We start from the raw sequence: 16,305 nt of genomic DNA, 5'->3' as shown, positions 1-16,305 counted from the left end.
TCAGTGAGCATCAGCAGCGCACCATCGCAAGCAGCACAGCACAGCCTGGCATGGAGCCAGAGAGCCCGCAGGAGATCTGAATCCCCAGAGATTGGATGAGTATTCAACTTCAATGCATTACAGCTCGAGAATTCAATTGTTATCCCAACCAGTTGATGTCAATTTAATTCCTAAGAGTTATGTACTTGTTTTGAGTATCTAATGTAGAAGTAACCAAGTTCACGTATGAAACGGTTTAAATGAATGATATACTGAACGTATGTCCTCTTGATATATGTAACACTTTGTAACTGACTGAATATATACCTTTTGTATTCTGATAACCCTCTCGATAAGATCTGTTAGGTTTATATGCATATTCTATGTATTAATAAATGTATCCTCGTGTATTAGTACCTGTGTGTGTGCGTTGTTTGAGTTATATCGCATGGTTGGATTCTAAGGCCATCAAAATAATCATTTTGTGATTTACTGCTACAATTAATAATTGTCCCAGTAAATGCCCAAACCCTACAAAACTGGTGCCTTCAGAGAGCACACTACACCATTATAAAACGGATAATTCTGGTCCTGAAGTCTGATTGACGGACATGGATACCGTCCTCATGGACTGGGGCAAGGTAGAAGGGGTGTTTCACCCTCGCAGCCCCAAGTGCACGGTGAGCGTCCTGGGGGTCCGGCCGCAGCAGGGTGATGGTCGAACTGGTGTTGATGAGGGCCTGCCAGGGTCTTCCCTCGGTGAGGCAGGGAAGTAATAAGCCAACTCTTCCCACAGCAGGCAAGGTGAAGAGCTCTGGCTTTCTGGAGCTCTACTTATTATTTTACAAGAGAAAGCACCTGATAAGCTGGACAGTATGCTTCTCAAAGTGCTTTACAGGATAACAACAACAATAACGACAACAATTTACAAGTTCTGGGAGGAAAAATATGATTAATAATAATAATAAACTTTATTTTATATAGCGCCTTTAACGGTGGCTTCTCAAAGTGCTTTACAGGTTAACAACTGATGAAACAACAGTGGCTGGGGGTTGAGAATACCTGTGAAACTGGTTTGTTCACAAACAATGTACTGTAGACACAGAGACTCATTAGCAATAGAAATTACTGTAACAATGGCAAAATAGCAGTATTATGGACACACAATTGACTTAAAAAAAAAATTGATAGCTGGTTTTTGTTGACAGATTGACACAAGTTTATCAGTGAAAAGACCACGGGCATTCTTCCTCCCCCCTACGTTCTCAGAAATGAATAGAATTTATTATTAGCACAATTTATTACAGTGCTAAATTTAATATCATTGATTACTAATAGTTTATGCTAACACCTAGCTTTCTTAACGCGAGAAGTACTACTGTACTGTACTAAAGTACTACTAGTGCAAGCAAAAAAAAGGGTTTTTGGAGGGGGGGGGGTCTTTCGATGGAAGACTCACCCCCTTCTACTTTGTAAATACCTGTGAAAGCGGTTTAATTCGTCACAGCCAGCACTCCCGCAGAGAGTATACTGTAAATGAGTCGCTTAAGCCGTGATGCCACTGAGGCAAGTCATGTGACGCACACTGAAACAGCAATACAGACATTACAGTAATATGGTCGGAAGGTCAACCACACGTAAGACTTTGGTGCCTTAAATGTTTAGGGCGAAATTGAGCATTGGTGTGTATTTTTTTCTTTAAAAAACCAATAACAGCAACATACAGTTTACATAATATATGTTCCTAAATTAATATCGTTTATGACCTTTATGACCTTCGTTATGCTCCTCTGCGTTTTATGCTTAGCTACTAAAATTTCCCTTTAGTGGTAAAATTCCATATAAATATTCAATACTAAGTGGATTAAAATGTGCACAGTAAAGAGATTAAATCATTAAATATTTTCACTATAGACCAATACACAACATTATCTTCCGTGTCGCATTAACATTGGAATTTTTTTTTACAAGTGTCAAAAGAAGCGATACACAACCTGTCTCCTCTATAACTCTTCAGTTTACAGAGAAATTCCGCCAGAGCCTCACAACATTGTCCAATAATACTCTTCTCGAGTCTAGTTTTTAGTTAAGCAGGATTTGAGCTACAGACCATAACAGACCAAAAAACAGAATCCACCCGCGATTCGGGTGTTAACAAAACGTGTTTACAAAGAAAGTGAACAAAGAAGTGAGATTTCAAATTTAAATCCTTAAATTAATATCATGATTAATTTATTTAGATACATGCTTACATATTCTCGATTATAAAACAGATAATTCCGGTCCTGGAATCTGACTGGCTGACACCCTTCTGAAGCGTTACCATAATCTCTGGTATACGGACACCCCAGAAATTTGACTTTTTACTGTGTGATAAATTTTAAAGACTACTTCTTAGTGTAGATAAGAAAGCATAGATAAAAAAGCTTGGATTCTCATGTATCTGATACGAGTATCTTTTAATACAGTCTTTGCTGTGCTGTTGAGGATCCTTGTGATATCAGTTTAAATATTTTTTGTTGTTAGAAATTATGAAACAATGTTAAAAGCAAGGGAGTTTTTATGTCTGTTATACTAAAAGAAAATGCCAGACAAACTAGGGATTGGACAGTTTTTCAGTGCTTGTATAATCGATGGAAATGTTCAAATAAATGTGCTTAAGTAATTTATTCCTTTATCCTTTTTGCTGGCTAGTCCCGTCGTTGTTAGTTAGATCAACAAAATGCTGTGGTATTACTTTCTGTCGATGAAAAAATAAAGTATTTTTATTTAAAATGATGATTACAAATAATGTGGACCAGCGTAATACTTTGAAATTACAGCTTGTCCAAGGTCATTCATTATTAATATTATTAGTAATATCTTCAGTAAACGCTTTTAATGCAGAAATATTTCTGCATAATTAAGATATTTATGATAAAGGTAGGTTGTGTGCTTTTGCCCAACTGAACAATCTTGCTTTCATAAAATATACCAACTTTTTAATGACTGATGATTAACATGCTGTAATACAAAGTTTAAATTTAAAAGCTCAAATTCTGTACATGAGAGGTTAGGTTTTATTGGCTCCTCCTGGCGGTTTTACAAGGTGATTCCGGATACTTTCCGATATGACGTCATATGACGCGTTACACTGCGTCATACCATTTTAGGATGCGACTCGCCTACCGCATGGTACCGTGGTGTACCTCACTCGTTTTGAATGGCTGCATCTGTATGTTTTTTTAATGTTTGTGATCACTATTCTTGCAAGTACACGCTTCTGCGTGTTACAGATGCAGCATTCAAAATGCAAGGTACAACCGCGTACCACACGCAATTACCCACAGGTCACTGCGTTGTACCGTGGTAGGTGATTGGCTGGCCAAAATGACCAACAGGGGCACTCGTGGTGCACTGGTTGTTAGTGAAAAGATTTAATAATTTAATCTCTTTACTGTGCATGTTTTAGTCCACTTAGTACTGAATATTTAAATGGAATTTTACAACTAAAGGGAAATTTTAGTAGATGAGCATAAAAAGAAGAGGAGATTAATGCGTCTGAAGGTCATAAACGATATTAATTTAGGAACATAAACATATTATGTAAACTGTATGTGGCTGGCATTGGTAGTTTAAATAACAAATACACACCAATATTCCACTTTCTTCCTAATTTTAAGCAACATATCTTACATGTGGATATGTTGAAAACATTTTTACGTGCTCCTTTTGACTATATTATGTTTATGTACTTTGTAAAAAATTATAATGTTTTAACCTTTTCTGCAAATACGCTCCTTTTCGGAGTAAACAAAAGCATACTTTTAGAATTCGATCAGTAGGGAATATAATATAGAATTGTGTATCTAAATAAATTAATAACAATATAATTATATTCATGTACTACTATAGAAAGTAGTAGACTTTCTTTGGAAACATCTTAATCAAGTTTCACACTTTCCATGTGATTACGTCTGTGGTGTAATGGGTTAGGTGTGTGCCTGAGGTTGGGGCTTCAAACCCAGCTGTCACTAAGAGATTTTCCATGAATACTTGTGCTCATTATCCCAGTAAAAAAAACTCATACTTTTTAGAATTTAATTATTAGGGAATATAATACGGAGTCACATATCTAAAGAAATTAAAAGAACTATTTACAATTGTAAATATGGTGTTTTACTCCTGATGGTAACTGTAACAAATTGTCATGTTTCGCATCCTTGCGAATCCTTGCATCACCGCACATGACTGGCTGATGCACTGCATCAGAGAGAATCATTATAGATTTTGGTGTGGGAAATACATTTTCCCTGCATCAAAGTTTAACTCGTTCAGAGCACCCTACATTACAATCCAAGCGTTTCATTTTCAGCTTGAAGACCCTCACACCTGAAGGCTTCACAGCCAAAACGTTGTGTTTTCTCTCTTCTGTTTTCAGAATGGAATAAACCTATTACTTGTTCCTTTGTAGACTATGCAGGCTGACGCAGCCACCCACCTGAAATAGTTAGTGTTGTAGAGTGATAATAGACATGAATAATGTCATCCCCATTAAACAATGTGCTTATCGCGCAAATCCTGGTAAACTAAAAATTAGACACAAGAAGAGTATTATTGGACAATGTTGTGAGGCTCTGGTGGAATTTTTCTGTAAACTGAAGAGTTATAGAGGAGACACGCTGTGTATCACCTCTTTTTACACTTGTAAAAAAGAACATTCCACTCAGTGGGCGGTGCACTGTTATCTCAATCACCTGCTAATTCATTTCACACCACAGGAAGTCAGGAGAATGTGATTGTACTGTATCTGTATGGAATATGTGTTGCATTTACAAAGTGTTGAAAATGTTTAATTACAAAGTAAAAAAAAACTTACAGCTTACACATAGATTCTAAGATGATCCAAAGGAAGTGAATTGCGTGTCTAATGGTCTAACCCCATTACCCCCATTTTGATTAAAATCACAAACGCGTTTAATTAAATGCCTTTATTGATTCACAATCTGACAATGCAATGTAAATTGTTAACTTTGTCTTCTAAGTCCCATAATTAACTTTAAGCAAAGCTTTCTCACCATTTAGATGTATTTTTCATACCATCGTTAAACAAAGCAGGAGCATATTGTACTTCCTCATGGGATCACACGTGGAAAGATTAGATTGTAATTGTTTTTATTTTTTTAACAAATTTTAGAAAAGTGTCATCTATACAAAAAAGTTTGATTACAGATTAGACTTTTAATAATTTTAAACTGTATTACATTATGTTTAACATGAAGTCGGTATATTTGATAAAATCAAGATTGCTCAGTTGGACAAAAGTACACAACCTTCTATCTTAATCATAAATATTTTAAGTATGCACAAATACTGAGATGGATAGTTTTAGTAAATATGTTGACAAATATCTGAATTTTTGCAAGATAAAATTGTATCCAGATGTGAATCAGCTACATGACCTTGACCTTTGTGAAATTGTAGAAAAGAGGTTTAGTGGGCAGCATTACTCACATTGTAGTGACCATAGAGTGTTTTAATACACTTTACAGTATAACAGTATAAGGCAAGTATGTTTTTTAATGTAATTGCTCTTCTTGCAAGTACATTTTGTATTCAGTTTGTTTCTGTGTGTTAGCTGGTAGGCAAACGTTCTAGGTGAAAAATCTTCCATAAGGAGTGTACCTTTAAAGCAGAGAAGACCGAAACAAGCTTTATTGACTCTGTAGATTGCTCAAGCCATTTCTCTTTAACACTTTCTTTAGTCATATAGGTGGGAAGATGCTTCCCCCCTCCCCCTTCCCTCTTTCTGCCTCACCTGTTCCCATTTTTTCTGTGTCCGAATCGCAGCAGGTGAAAGAGATAAAAAGAGTGAACTGTGTTTTTTATGATAGTCAGATGTAATGTATGTTTGAACACAGTCTTACATTTTAATGTTTTTACAAGATGTGGAAGTGCAACCATTTATCACAGTGCAAAATTTAATACTAATTATTGATTACTAATTACTTATTATTAGTTAATGCAACTGTCAAAAAAATGGTGTAAAAATGACAAAGGCTACAAAAACATTCACATTGTACTTTAAACATAAAGCAAGTGTTCTTGTCACTCTAGGAGGTCTTGTGAAAACGCTACAGGCGTGCCAAAATTGTTTTATTACTAATTATTAATATTAAATTAATACTGTTAATAATGACCAGATAAATTATTATTGTTTCAGCAGTATTTTTAATACCGCTTTGTTATTCTCGCTTCTAATTACAATATATACTAGTTAATTTTAAGGCTTGAGGTGTCTGTTAAATTGCCCCACTGAATAAAGTGTTTTGAATTAAACTGGTTGAACAGCTGTTAATCATACTGTAGTTTTTGTTAACACAACACAACTTTGTCACCTTGAACAAAATGACTGCGCACACTTTTCCTTCCCTCCTAACCCTATTCTACTCTTACATACCCCTACAGTATATTCTCATGTACAAGTAGAATAGGGTTAGGGGAAAGGAAAAATGCCTGTGGTCATTTTTTTTCACTGACAGACAAAGTTGTTTTGTCAGTATGCTTAAAAGCCCCTTGAAAGAGCATGGTGACTTTCTGCTATCTAAACCATTTTTTACGGATTTTAAAGTCATGCAATGTTTGAGTTAGGCAGGAACACGTCATTGTATCTTATTTTTTATTTCATTCCAGCTATCAAACGTCCTGTTTTTTCTTAACACTCGTTTTTCCATACTGTAGTTTGAGTCTTTGTGTAAGCTGTAAGTTCTTTTTACTTCCTAATTAAACATTTGAAACACTTTAATTTTGTAAACACAACACGCATTCCATACAGAAATAAAATCCTGTTTTCCACAGGTGTTATACCACTGCCCAGTATAACTTTAAACGAACATTTTATAAAAAAAAGAACATTTTTAGAGAGCAATTACGTTGTGTTTATGTAGAATAAGTGGTTAGATTTATGAGCAATCTAATTTCTTATTTGTTTAAACAGTGACATTTCAGCTGCATACCCACGTGAGCCCAAAAGTGCTCCATTATTAATAATGTCTTTCATGTCGCATTAACATTGGAATGTTTTTTTTCAAGTGTAAAAAGAGGCGATACACAATGTGTTTCCTCTATAACTCTTCAGTTACAAAGAAACTGCACCAGAGCCTCACAACATTGTCCAATGATACTCTTGTTGTGTCTAACTTTAGTTTAGCAGGATTTGAGCTACAGAATAAAAAAAAAAACAGGATTTACTTTTTTCTGTCTCTGCGATCTGGACACAGAATGGTTAAAAATGGGAACAAGTCAGAAAGGCAGAGGGAAGGGGGAGGAGTGAAACTGTTACCTGTCCTGGTTAAAAATAGTTGGATTTACACCTGTGAAAAGCTTTCCAATTTTAATGTGACACGGAAGATATTTTTCATAATAAATTACCTTGGTTTGTCTGTAAACTGAAAATTTATAGAGGAGACATGTTGGGTATCGCCTCTTTTTACACTTGGAAGAACATTCCAATGTTAATGCAACACTGAAGATATTATTGACAACTTTGTAAATCTGAAGTTTCACACCTGCATGTCAAGATCGTGGTTTCAAAATAAAAAACATCAAACCTTAGATTGGATGAGAACATCATGATTGTTTCGCAAGGATGTGAAACGTGACAATTTGTTATAGTTACCATTAGGAGTTAAATGCCAATTTTCCACTGGATTCTAGGAAATGATTTTGGAAACCTCCAACTTGTCTCCATCTATCACTCTCTCACAATTCATCATGTGTGAATGAGTCAAATTAAAAATAAAACATCTTTACAAAAAAAGTAAAATACATTTATACTACCAGATATATAAATACATATATTTAGATCTTTAAATTAATATTGTTATTATTTCTTTGGATACGTGATTCCATATTATATTCCCTAATAAGTAAAATTCTAAAAAGTATTAGTTTCTTTTACTGCGATAACGAGAGCAAGTATTCATGGAAAATGGTAATCACTTAACTCACTTAACTTTGAACGTTTTGTGATATTAAGAAATACCAACAAATTCAATATAGTGTAGATAATATAACGACAGTAGTAGCAGTTTGAAATTATTCATTGTTATTAATAAATGACTTAGCTTCGAACATGTTGTGATATTTAGAAATATAAAAAAAATAAAAAAATGTCAATATAGTGTCCATAAATTTTGCTATTTTAGTTTTTCAAAGATGTTTATTTGTTAAAAGAAAACTCATGGCAACAGCTGGGCTCGAACCTCCAACCTCCAGCTTAGAAGGCACAAGCTTAAGCCATTACACCACAGACGTAATCACGTTGGAAGAAGTGAAACTGAATCAGACAGTTCCAAAGAAAGTGTACAAAGAAAGTAGTACATGAATATAATAATATTGTTACTAATTTATTTAGATACGCGATTCTATATTATATTCCCTATTAATCAATTTCTAAAACTATGCTTTTGTTTACTGTGTATTCGCAGAAAAGATTAGAACATTTTAACTTTTTACAAAGTATATACATTTAATATAGTCAGAAGGAGCATATAAAAACGTTTTCCAAAATAAACACATGTAAGACTTTGATGCTTAAAATGTTTAGGAATAAAGTGGAATACTGGTGTGTATTTATTCTTTAAGCTACCAATACCAGCCTTATACAGTTTACATAATATGTTTATGTTCCTAAATTAATATCATCTATGAGCATGTGAGAGGCATGGTGAATTGGAGATTCTCAAAACTTACTTTGTATGATTGGAAACAAATATGTGATCAGGTCAACGAAATGCTGTGGTGTTTTTGTCAATGAAAAAATGTATTTTCGTTTACAAAGATGGATACAAAGAAAGTGGACCATAGTAATACTTTGAGCTTACAGCCTGTCCAAGGTCATTCATTATTAATACTATTAGTAATATCTTCTGTAAAGACTTTGTTGCATAAAATATTTCTGCATAATTAAAATATCTATGATAAAAGTGGTAGGTTGTGTACTTTTGCCCAACTGAGCAATCTTGTTTTTATAACATATACTGACTTTTTAATGTTTAACGATTAACATGCTGTGATACACAGTTTAAAATTATTAAAAGTCTAAAGAGTATACAACTTAAATTCTTAATTGGAAAAAGATTGTCCTTCAGCAGTGACCAGGATTTGAAACCAGGAATTTTTTGGTGACAGCTCAAATGCTATACATGAGAGGTTAAGCTTAATTAGCTCCATCTGGCGGTTTTACAAGGTGGTTCTGGATAATATACGAATAACTGCGGTATTACACAGTATTAAAATATTTCAAGTTAAAAGAAATTATTTACATCTATTATTAAGTTTTAAAGGCAGACACACTCAATGCCATAAACACTGCAAGCTGCAGAACAGGCTGCTTATGGCACCGCCTCTTCTCTGGCTGAGCTCAGTGGGCAGTGCTCTATTTTCTCAGCTACCTGCTAAGTTGCTTCACACCACAGGAATGTGATCGTACTGTTTTTGAGAAACTTCAGAATGCTTCAACTGATGCATACAAATTATAGCATAATGCCTTCTTGCGTTATGAAGTCACTTGCACCCGGGATCAGCTTCATTTAAACTAAGGTTTCTAAAATGTAACCAGGTACTAGATATTGTTTAAATAAAAACTGTGAAATTTTTCAAAAATCATGATCTTAATCCTGTAAGTTGCAGACTCTTTGTCATTTGTTCACAAAGTTATTGACATCTGAAACAATGTGTCTTATAAATAGGCATTTTAATAAGCAAAGGTTATGAAAACTGAAGAAAAAAACTACTATGAAAAAGATGCAAGAAGCTTAAAATTATTATTATTAAATTAATATTGTTAATTATGAACTGGCACATTATTATAGTTTCAGTGGTATTTTTAATACCGCTTTGTTATTCGTGATACTTATTACAATATATATGATTTCGTTTTAAGGCTTGAGGCGTCTGTTAAATAACCCCACTGAATAAAGTGTTTTGAATTAAACCGAACAGTTGACAGTATTCACGTTTGCTAATTCACGTTTTTGTTTTGTTATTATTGACATAATTTTACATTGAATGTTATACATAAGAAACAAAAACATGTTCATATACTGTACATAATATTTACTATTTTATTTTTTTAAATATTTGTTAAAAGAAAAACTTGTGCAAAAAGCAGGTATTGAACTCAGATCACCAAGACAGAACCCCTATTCGTAACTCCACTGTACCAAAGGGCTGCTCAAAAACATAGTCGAGAGGAACAGCTTTAAAATTTATAGAAAGTAATCATATGTGAATGAGTCAAATTAAAAATAAAACATGTACCAGCTATATAAATACATATATTTAGATCCTTAAATTAATATCGCTATTAATTTATTTAGATAAGCGATTCCATGTTATATTCCCTATTTAGCAGATTCTAAAAAGTATGAGTTCTTTTACTGTGATAACGGGCACAAGTATTCATAGAAAAGGTTAAAACATGGAATACAGAGGAAGTTTCAGAAATTAAACAGAGGTCTGGAACACCCTGTCTCAAAAATAGATGTTTAATAAATTGAAGTTTGTGAAAACAGTGACAAATCACCCCGAACAAATACAATTTTAAAATACATGCAGTTTAAGTTATTATTAATAAATCACTTAACTTTGAACATGTTGTGATATTTAGAAAACACAAATACCAACAAATTCAATATAGTGTTGATAATATTTACTAATTTAGTTTTTCAAAGAAATGTTTATTTGTTAAAAGAAAACTCATGGGCTGGTTTTGAACCCCCAACCTTCAGCATGCTAGTCACACACCAAAGCCATTACACCAACACACCACTTGACAGCTTAAACTTATAGCTGAAAAGAGCAGGCAAAAGTTTCCAAGTAATTGCAGGTGAATTAGTCAAATTCATGCAGGTGTTTACAATGAAAGTGTATTACTGTAATAATTTGAACTATATGAATATAATTATATTTTTATAAATTTCTTTAGATACGTGATTCCATATTATATAAGACAGTGTAGAACCATTGGCAGAAAAAAATGGTCTTTTTGTGAGGCAGAACTACAGGTATCTGCTGTCCATTTGGAAACATAATATATAAAAAGCTCTATTCCCTGTGTCTCAAAGATAAATCCTTTTCCCACCTAATAATAAATACATTTACAGCTGTTTGAGATAAGATTACTGTTTTTTCTGTTTAATGGATATAAGAGCTTCTCAACCATGCTTAGGAGGATCCAATTTTATTAAAATATCATTGACTATAGTCTGTAAGAACAAAATATATAAGAACAGCGGCTTCATCATAGAAAAGGAAATTTACAGTTATACACAGCTTTTGTTACAGTCATTGAAACCAACTTGCAAAGGCTGTAAAAATAATGTGAACATTCTGTTACAAACTATTGTTGACACTATAAACGCTAAAAACATTATTATTGTAACGCAACGGGGGCTCAGGCGGGCGCCCTTGCCGCATCTGGTCGGCCCCTGCACCGTCCGGGGCTCGAACCCGGGACTTCCGCGTCTCTCTGCAGCGACCTAGCCCCGTGAGCCAAAGAGAGATCTCTCCACAGCCCAGTAGCTGTGGTCCTGCTATCACAGGGAAGGGCGGTGACGTCACCCGCTCTGGTACGCCGGCTCTTACACAGCGCCTGTCGGCCGTAAGCGTTACACTCTCCCCCGCTTAAATCGCCGTCCCCGGCGAAGGGCTATCCCGCCCCGCTTCTGACACCAATGTAACGCAACGGGGGCTCAGGCGGGCGCCCTTGCCGCATCTGGTCGGCCCCATCCCGACTGGAGGCTCGAACCCGGGACTTCCGCGTCTCTCTGCAGCGACCTAGCCCCGTGAGCCAAAGAGAGATCTCTCCACAGCCCAGTAGCTGTGGTCCTGCTATCACAGGGAAGGGCGGTGACGTCACCCGCTCTGGTACGCCGGCTCTTACACAGCGCCTGTCGGCCGTAAGCGTTACATTATTTTTTTTGTATATCAGTGCCATACACTGAAGCAAGGATTTTATTTGAATAGGTCAAACATTTTCACACCCCACATTCTGCAGGACATGGGAATACCCTGAGTATAAAGCACCCAAAGAACCGTTTGATATATAATTATTGTTAACATGGGTTATGAGTTACAAGAGTTCATACTTATACTAAAATATATCTGTCCATATGTTTTAAATTGACCTGGTAAGATCCCCTTCCTTGTGAAAGAGAATTACAGATGTACAATTGCATTTTATTTCCTTCTTTGGAGTAATGGTAAACTACAGACTGTACTACATACTTCTCTTGTGTTCAAATAACTTTAAATCAGTTGTTTTAATGTCAGTAACTGAGACATATACAAGTGAAAAACATATACTCTATATATATCCTCTAAAACCAATGTTCTGTGTGTCAGTTTCCTTTTTAGGAATATGGAACAGTTGATTGATACATTTGACTTCTCAGTGGTTTTGAATAGGATCAACAGGCTCCACAAATAGCGTTCTATTCCTGTAAAAAATCATGCAAATATAAAATATATTGCTAAAAAACACAGCTGAATGCCACCACATTGTGGAAATCAATAAAATAGACTGACTATATCAACTGTAAGAATTTTACGGCAATAGGTTTCCAAGAATTCAATAACTGAGTTCTGGATCATTTCAATGAGAAGTCAGGATCAAAAACTAACATGTTCTATAAATGTCACTGAACGTTCTATAAGAAAAAGTCTCAGGCCAGCTGTCTTCTTCACTGTACTAGAAGCTCAGGAAAAACACTACTTTACTGTTAAGCACTAAGAATCTTACTAAGGTTATAAAACATGGTAATTAATGGTTAAAATGTTTCTAACCTTAAGCATATGAAAAAAAATACAGAAAAAATGCAGAGAAAAAAATAATGGAAAAGTAAACAGATGGCACAGCTTTTAGGAATGTATCAACATATGCTGCATTTGATAGCCATTGAGAAGTTTCATCTACACCATGCAGATCACAACAATTTAAAGCTATATCAAGCATTTAGAAATTAGCAATGGCATATTTTTTTCATATTTCTTTATGAATATTTAATCAATCATGAAACAACATAAGAAATTGTTTGTAAAATTTGAACAATAAAAATGATAAATGATTTTTGTATTTGACTTCTTCTGCACCTGTTTAAAGCCTTATTCACTACATGAACAAAGGAGTCATTTGAGTATGTTCAGTCAGAAATACTGCTAAGTACTTTAAATGAGTCTATCACCTGCTCGAATTCCATCATGCTACAATACTATTTTCATTTTTAAAATCCTAACTGGAGTCTCGAAACAAATCTAAGATTTTTTTTTCTGGGTATCACTGAAAACCAAACATTAATTTAATGTTAGTGCATAATGATATTGATTTTGACTTGAAGCTGTAAGATAAATGCCTGTTAAATTCTGGTATGGTAAATTATAACATTGAGGTTACTTTGATGTTTTGATTTGCTACACAAATCAATCAATGCACGCTTTAGATCAGACTTTTCAAATTCCTCATACATATCACTGTTCTGTTTTTTATGTTTTTTGAGACAAGTGGCATGTGGAAAAATATTTTCTATAACTCTTTGCTATTTTATAGATTATTCCTTTATTATTTGTTAATGGGCAGCAACATGGCGCACTGGCTACCTAGCACTGCTGCCTCAAAGCACTGAGGCTCTCGGTTCATTTCCAAACCTGAAGTGCTATCTGCATGGATTTTGCATGTTCTCCCTGTGTTTTTGTGGGTTTTCTCCAGACCCTCTGGTTTCCTCCCACAGTACAAAGATATACTGGAATTGTAATTGGCTTCAGGGAAAAATGGCATGGTATGAATGTCTGCATTTTTGTGTGCGGTCTGCCTTGTGCCTGTTGCTTGCCAGGATAAGCTCCACCTCCCCATGACGTTGTATTGGATAAAGTAATTAGAAAATGGATGGATGTTTGTTAATTGTGCCATACTGTGCATTCTGATCAAAGCTAAATGTGAGGATGCTGTGAACATATTCTATCTCAATATGAAATTAACAATTTATACCCAATTCAAATTTCCACTCTAGCCTTGGGACTGTCCTGTGAGTAAACTAGGCTAACACAAGGGAAATGGGGTGCAAAAATAGGTTTGTACTATACACAATAATTCTGTATAGGAACAAAGAAGAGGAAGCCTTTTTATTTCATCTTGATAGTTTGATTACTTGTAGCTAATTGGTCTCAAAATCTCAACCAGCTGGTTCTTGAAGGACCTCAGGGTATTAGGATCAACAATTTGCCCAGGCAGTTTAAACTACAACATCTTTGTGCATGTAAAGACGTGTTTGCTATTTTCAGACCTAGATGTATTGTCGTAGAATCTTTATCAAAGAAGAGCCAGGAAATGTGTTCTCATTCACTCAGTAAGGCATTTATTTATATTGTGGAATAGGGAAAAAGGGCAACCACTAGTCTGTGCAGCAAGTGCAAACTGATTATAAAATAAGAAAAGGTCCCTTATTTTAAACACTTAGCTGATGCAACACCTCAACCTTTTTACATCAATATGGTATTTTAGTAATACAATGACAGGCGAGACAGTAATTTTCCAGTCCTTATAGGTCTTAGCCTTGAAGGACAGAGAAGACAGCTACGTGCAGTTTTGTATCTGCCTTTTTGCTGGGGCAGAGATAAACATATTCTTAGAGCATCCCGTGCCCTTGACTTGCTGGGTGCAATCACCTTTTGTTCACTGAATCCAGCTGCTTTTACAACACAGCTCTGCCCGTAAACAACTTTTTTAGGATAAAACACTTTTCTTCAGTAACTTTCCATTACAGTATCAAGCATAATATTTTGAGGGCTAAAATCATAAAGCACCTGCACTTTATTTATAAAACACACTATATATGATGAAGTAAAAAAACTGTAGCTGATAAGTTACCACCCTGACATATACTGTATATGTTATTTCAAAAACCCATTCCTCTGTTTACCTATTAGAAATTGACTATTTGGAGCCATTTGTGGACATGATGGCAGAACTCTAATTCTTCTTAAGCAAAGGAGTAAACAATTTATTAAAATGTATGTTGTAAAAAGATTTGAAAACAGGCCTTCTTCCATAACCTGCCTTCTTTTTTAAAAGCCGATCATAAATAAAATCTGTTTCTTAAGGTAAACTGATTTCATATGCAATTTCATACATTGTTTATTAGCCCATTATATTCACTGCTAAAATTATCTCATTACCCCACAAGAACCAAATATACACAAAGCTTTCTTGTAACTTTGTTAAGACTAAGAATTACAAGTCTCTGCCACTGCTCAGATTTACTTAAAGACCTAATCAGATATTAGTGCTGTGGTTTCTGTAATTTACAAGTGACTGCCTGATATTAAGTAAGTTGCTCAGTTGGACAAAAGTACACAACCTACCACATTTATCATAAATATTTTAATTATGCAGAAATATCTTATGCATCAAAGTCTTTACCGAAGATATTACTAATAATATTAATAATGAATGACCTTGGACAAGCTGTAAACTCAAAGTATTACCCTGGTCTACATTCTTTGTAACCGTCTTCGTAAACAAAAATACTTTATTTTTTAATTGACAAAAAGTAACACCACAACATTTCATTACTCTGATCACGCCAGCAGCCATATCACCCTGCAACTCACAACTGGCAACCCATTGAAGCTAATTGGGTGTGAGCCTGATCAGTACCTGGATGGGAGACCTCCTGGGAAAAACTAAAGTTGCTGCTGGACTAGGTGTTAGTGGGGCCAGCAGGGGGTGCTCACCCAGCGGTCCATGTGGGTCCTAATGCCCCAGTATAGTGACGGGGACACTATACTGTAAACAGGCGCCGTCCTTCGGATGAGACATAAAACCGAGGTCCTGACTCTCTGTGGTCATTAAAAATCACAGGGTGTTTCTTGAAAAGAGTCCTGGACAAATTTCCCATTGGCCCTTACCAATCATGGCCTCCTAATAATCCCCATCTATGAATTGGCTACATTACTCTGCTCTCCTCCCCACTGAGAGCAGTAATATAGTGAGTGTTGTGGCGCACTATGGCTGTGGTCACATCATCCAGGTGGATGCTGCACATTGGTGGTGGAGGGGAGTCCCCATTACCTGTAAAGCACTTTGAGTGGAGTGTCCAGAAAAGTGCTATGTAAGTGTAAGCAATTATTAATTATTATTATTCATTTCCAATCATACAAAGTAAGTCTTGAGAATCTCTGATTCACCATGCCTTTCACATGCTCATAAAATATATTAATTTAAGAACATAAACATATTACTGTATGTAAACTGTACTGTATATGGCTGGTGTTGGTAGTTTAAAGAAA

The sequence above is a fragment of the Lepisosteus oculatus genome, chromosome 10, assembly GCF_040954835.1.
Source record: "Lepisosteus oculatus isolate fLepOcu1 chromosome 10, fLepOcu1.hap2, whole genome shotgun sequence".
Lineage (NCBI taxonomy): Eukaryota > Metazoa > Chordata > Actinopteri > Semionotiformes > Lepisosteidae > Lepisosteus > Lepisosteus oculatus.
This window is presented reverse-complemented; position numbering follows the sequence as displayed.